Source organism: Lucilia cuprina, chromosome 5 (assembly GCF_022045245.1).
Source record: "Lucilia cuprina isolate Lc7/37 chromosome 5, ASM2204524v1, whole genome shotgun sequence".
Taxonomy (NCBI): Eukaryota; Metazoa; Arthropoda; class Insecta; order Diptera; family Calliphoridae; genus Lucilia; species Lucilia cuprina.
The window spans coordinates 15,424,071-15,430,847 of NC_060953.1; positions in this window are offsets into that span (position 1 = coordinate 15,424,071).

Below are 6,777 nucleotides of genomic sequence, written 5' to 3' on the forward strand. Positions count from 1 at the left end.
TGTTTCAATATAGATATGTCCGTCTGTCTGTCTCTACGAAACACGATCATGTTAAAACTAGGCTGAAGAACAACAAAGTTCACTAAAATATTTGGTGTCAGGGACAATAAACGATAACCCGAAATATAACTATAAAAGATTTTCCGTAACCCTCATACAAGTGAAATTTCCCACATTGGTATAAGATCAATAAATAAATGACGTGTCCTTAACGTGAACACCTACAGTGTTGGCCTTATTTAACGATGGTCTTATTCAACTATTTCGAGAGCGACTCAATACCGCTGGTTACAATTCGCGGGTATTTTATTTCCGCACCAGTATACGCGCTCTTTGCTCAAGTGCTAAAGCTATCCAACCTTTTGCAATTTGGGCCCCCCGGCGCATGTTAGCTTGGCGAGACCTCCGCCTTGGTGTTATTGCAATCCCGGGGTATAAAGAGGTGGCCAATACCTCCAATTAGACTGGGATTGAAAAATTGGTTACAATCTACTGTTTGGCTTAGTCCTTGCATAGATTGCCAGAGAGCAAAAAAATGACCTAGCGTAATCCACCGTTATGGAATGTGCGTGAAAAAGTGGGAAAGAAAAGTACTGTTACAGGTCATTTTTATGTTTTTTTTTTGTTAGTGTTTCACACATACTTACATCCATAAATATGTATATTTACCCAGCAGTTCGACAAAATGTCAATGCATACGAAAAAGACAGTAATTTCCACTAATAGTTTCTCCAAAAGATGGGTGGGTAAAATATCTTTTGGAGAAATAATTGTTACTTTTCTACTAATATGCCACCATCTGGTTGACTCAAGTTTATATCTTTCGGGTCAATCGTCACATTATTGTTCCATTCCATTGTATTCTAGAGAGTACCCAGCAGTTCGACAAGAGTCAATGCATACGAAAAAGACAGTAATTTCCACTAATAGTTAACCACCTGGATGATCGTAATTCGTATGTTTTGGGTCATTCGTCACGAATGTACCCTTTGTAATGGAGAAGAAGGAAGACAGTCGTCACTTTAGTGTCCCCTTTGTAAGCGGGAGCGGAGACAGTCGTCTCTTTACTGTGCTCAAGTAACCTAGAGATTATACTCTTAAAAGTTGTTTTTTTGTTGTACTTCCGAAAGTAGTTATTTTAACCATCCTTTGGAGAAATTATTATTACTTTCTACTAAAAAGCCACCATCTGGTTGACTCATATTTATATCTTTCGGGTCAATCGTCACATTATTGTCCCATAGTATTCTAGAGAGTAGACACTTGAAATTTTTAAATTTTAGTTTCACTAATATCTTACCACCTGTCTGACTCCAATTCGTAAGGTTATGGTCTTTTGTCACAAATAAACTCTTTGTAAACGAGAATGAAGGCAGTCGTCACTTTAGTGTCCCCTTTGAAAAGAAAAAATATACATACATAGCTATTAATAAATTTACATATTGAATTTTTGAATTTACATGAGAAAAACTATATAATTATGATATTTCCTTCTTCTTCTCTCCACTACCAATTCAGGCATAGCAAAAAAAATGACCTTGCGTAAACCACCGTGTAGAATTGTGCGTAAAACGGTAAAGTAGGAAAGAGAAGTGCTGTTATAGGTCACATTTATGACGAGTGTGTTTTTTGTTATTGCTTCACACGTATATTTTCACATACAGTGAATCAACTAAGTTTTTTGCCTACCTTTTTTAAGAGAATTTAGATTTTTATTCATAAATAAAATTGGAAAAATATGTAAAAAGTAAATTTACGTTTCCAATTAAAAATAGAGATTGTGAAAAATGGGAAAACCAAGAAAAAATATTAAAATACAAATTTTGGTGCATTTGTTGTTGCATTTTATTATTCTTCATCAGAATTTGCATGTCAAAAAAGTATTTTGCATATTGAGAATTTCGGTTAATTTCGTTGGGTTCTTTCAAATTACCTTTTAATTCCTTTTTGGAATTTATTGTTGCATTGTTAAAAGGAGTGTTAAAAATTTTTCAATCGTAATTTGCAAAAATCATATCCTCATTGTGTAAAAATGTGATGTTATTTGCCTTAAAAATGTTTAAAGGATAATAATGAGACAATTTCGATATAAAAATTAGTTTAGATTTCTAGAACAAGAGTAAATCAATGAAATATAATTATGAGATACTTACTCAATAACATTAAAAAATAATAAATAGAGTAATTGATGAAATCATCCAAAAAATTATTAGAAAAAACGCACTGAGTGGTGCTTCAAAATCTTTAACTGCCAAAGGGAGGCGACTTGTATCCATGGAAAACCATTGGACTCCTGATTTATCTTCTCCAAAATCCATATACGAACTAGGAGGAACACTATGTTTTAATTTAGACCTCTAAACAGACCTTAGGATGCTTGGAACCAATGTAAAGTAAACTGTCGTGTAGTACAGGAAAAATACCTAATTTAGATATTTTAAAATAGGTCAACAAAAACAAAAATTTTCAGCTAATACATACACTTATAAATATTTAGAACCCAAACCAAGAATAACTATCCAAATCCTAATACGCCTACTGTATCTTATTCATAAAATAAAGCATTTAAAATATGAGGTTGAAAATTAGGATTTTATCATGTAATAGTTCTATAGTTGTATATATCAGAGTGACTAGGATGGTACTTAGTGTTCGACTTATTTAATAAGAATTCTAAATAAAATTTACACATTACTCCCCAGTATAATGGGGTTTTCGTAATGTAGTTTTTGTTTATCAATACAAAATGACCAAAAACCTAGATTATTTTTGTTATAATATATAGATTTATATCTGACTAAACAGTTTTTCTAGGTCCAAATCCATTGATTATCTAATATATCATGTATCCAATTCAAGATTATTTATTATTTTCAAAATTTAATCAAAGAAATGATAGATATCATATTAAGTCAAATATTGATAAATTCTTATAGGTATATAGGATAATAAATCAGTTAAAAAATGTCCAAAAAGAATTGTTCTACTACTTCTACTAATAATCTAAAAATGTTATTCTAATATATAGGAGTAATAAAAATATGAAATTAAAAAAGCAAAATACTTTATTGCAAAATACTTTATTGACCTAAAAAATTAACAATACGTTCTCATTTAATCAAAAATTTCGTTAAATAATATCACGATTTTACATTTTATAAGATTTACATTAAAGATATAAAATATTCTTTAAAAAATACATCAAACAAATAGTTTTATTTTGCTGTAAATAATTGTTCAGATAAAGTTTTTTCTTAAAATTTATAAAATTTTATATAGGCAAATTACTTAATTGATTCACTGTATGTACATGCATATGGACCAGCCAGGACATAGTCCTGCGAGCATCTGGCCACCCGTAGTGTCATATTATATGGTGCTCTGGTTAGACCTCATGCCAAATCATTCCGAGGCGAAGCCAAGGTTAATTTGACATCACCAGTTTAGAGGTATTGGTAGCACCTCTTTACCCCGGGATTGCAATACACCATGATGGAGAGTTCATCATGGAAACATGCCCCCGGGGGGGTTACTACAGAGGTGTAGGGTATAATTAATAAAAGAGGGTATGATTTTGTTAGATAAATACAGCATGAATGAAATATTAATTTTGTTGGAACAGCTGATGGACATTTACCAAATCATTGAACTTACTGAACCTATCCATTACTTCGTACCTGAATAATAGGACAATTTCATATAATGGTAATACGATTGAACTTTTTTACAATTACAAGTAAAAATATGAATTTCGTCAAATGAACGATCAGATGCCCCTCGTACTTATTAACCATTTTCTAGATATTTAGCACAATTATCCCATAGTCTTTGTAAAACTATGGGATCTTAACAATGTTTTCATGAAAAATACATATAAATTTATTTTTGATGAAAAAGCAAATTATTTACATTTCGTAATGTATTGTTTTGAAAACAATACTAAAAGTAAGTATGGTAAAATAGTAAAGTTTTCCTAAAACTTTGGAAAACAAAACAAGTGATTCTTTTGTTTGCACTTCCCTTACCTTGGCAGCCAGATTAAGTACTAAAACTGTCTAGAAAGAAACAGAAGTACTTTTTAGTAACACTTCTTACTACCACTACATAGTATAAGCACGTACTTGTATATGAATAGAAACCCAACCTTTTCATTATAATTCTTACTCAAATGATTCTATTGTCAAGAAAAGGTTTCTTTTCTAATGCAAAATAACAAAAAGACACTAAGTTACTATTCACTTAAGCAATTCTTGGAACTATTTTGAATTGTTTTTATAAGAACAAAACAAGCAGAAGAGGAAAATATTTGCACTGAAAGATAACATTACAAGATGTAGTTTATGTCATTTATGAGTAAATAGGAAGGAATAGAATTTCTGATTTATTTTGTTGAAATTTTATAAAGGTAGATATTTTTATAATAATATTGCTCCCATAATGGAGCAATTCCGTAGTTCGAATACGTTAAACATATAAAAATAACACGACGTATGATTAACATATTATTTCAGCAAAAAATATTAATCATACGCCTATTTAACTTTATGAAATGATATTGTTTGTATTGCAAAAAATAAACAGAGTTTTTAATTAATGAAAAATATTTTTACTTAGGGTTTAAAAACTCTCTGCTTTAAACTTTTAACACAACTTTATGCAATTTAAACTTGTGGTTGACTACCAGCATTTTAAATGTCAACGAATGTAAGGCCAAACAGCTGGTGATCGACAAATTTATTGATTTTTTATATTATCCATAAAAAAGACGCATTAAATCGAGGCAAACACTTTTGAACATTGAACTTATTCACCTTAAAATATTGTTAATTAAAAAAAATTCGAGAATTTCGTTTTCATTTATTATGCACATCAATGATGTATAAAGAATTATTGGAAATTTATTTATTTAAAACGTTTCATGCACTGTTGGATATTATAAAAAAGTAAATATTTACCGTGATGAAAAAGAAAACAAAATAGAAAAAATCCAATTTGAAAAATATTTAAATAATTTTTTATATAAAAACAAGTTAGAGTGCTATATTCGGCTGTGCCGAATCTTAAATACCCTCCACCAGCTACTTTTATGTTATTACTTTTCTAATTGATCAAATATTTGTAGAAATAAGTTTTCTCATGTCTTTAATGGAAAAAAATCCCAAAAATTAAATTTATTAAAATTCCAAGATTTATTGATCATTATAAATTTAGTAATTTGCATGTATGTATGTGTGTGAAATATTTAAAGATTTTCAAAATACAAATACATATATAATTATGTTCTACACAAAATTTTGTTCAACACAAATTGATAATGCTCATTAAATACGGTTAAAGTGCTTTTAGGGGCAGGACCTAACATAGGAGAAATATAAGTATACAAAACTAATATTTTTACCAAATTATGTATCAATAGCTTAATATGGTAATAAGTAATGTGCGTTTAAGAGATTTTCGTAAAAGGACTGTATGGGAGCTATGACCAATTATGTATATAAAGACAAAGATTCAGAATTCTGTATCTATATCATTACTTGGTAAAAAAATATTGTGAATCTAAGTGATTTTCTGGACCTAGTATGAGAGCTATGACCAAATATGGACCGATTGTAAAACAATTTTATAGTGAATTTATGTATACAAGAGCAATATTTTTGATAAATATATGGATATCAATATTTGGTTATGAGCAGGGAAACCGAAAACATGCTCTAAAAAAAGTGTTTTAAGCGCTTTAAATATGCCGTAAAAAACTCAAAATATGCTCTTAAAATTTAAAATACATGCTCCAAAAATAAAATTTTTTTATTATTTTTTAACATTGAAAAGCTCAAAAAAACTGAAATTGTAATGAAATAATAAATGTTTAATGTCATATTCTATATCCTACAACATTTTTTATAAATGTTTCATCTCATAGTTTGAAGAACTAGTATAATAGAATTCCGTTTTACGTTCAGATAACAAATAAATAACATGAAACCATTTGGTCCCCAAAAAACATATTTCAAACGACAAAGTTTGACACATTTCTTCCAATTGTACTCATAGCTTTTAAACAGACATTTTAATCGGTGATGTCATAAATTCCAATAATTAGTTTTTTAAACTATAAAAATGGAGTGGTCTCATAAAATCAAAAGTAATCGGTTTTATGTCCGATTTAAAATATAATGCTTTATTCAATAAAAAACTATAACATAACGAAATTTTTTTTCAAAATTGTAAAATAGGCTAAAAAATTAAAAAAAAAAAATAAATAAAAAAATAGAATTTTATTTTTTTTTTTAATAAAGTTTTGAAAAGAAAATCATAAAAACGAAAAAAAAAAAAAGCGAAAACATCAAAATATGCACTAAAAGAGTAAAATATGCTCTAAAAACTCAAAAATATGCCTTAAATATGCTAAAAAGTCAAATCATGCAAAATTATGCTCTTATGGGTAAAATATGCAAAAATATGCTCTAACAAATCGATGCCAAAATTCTCAAATTGGTCTGAAACGTGTAAATATCTTATCCATGAGTCCATACGACGCACCACAAAAAACATGCATTTGCATATTTTGGTTTCCCTGGTTATGAGTTATGTGCGTTTTTTCTGATTTTCGGAAGGGAATTTTGTATGTGTGTTTTTCTAAGAGGGACCTTGTGTGGGAGCTATGACCTATTATGGACCGATCAGAAAAACATTTCATAATATTATTTCTCTGTATATGAGCAACACTTGTGCCAAACTTTATATGGGTATTTTAATTTAGTAATGAGTTATGTGCGT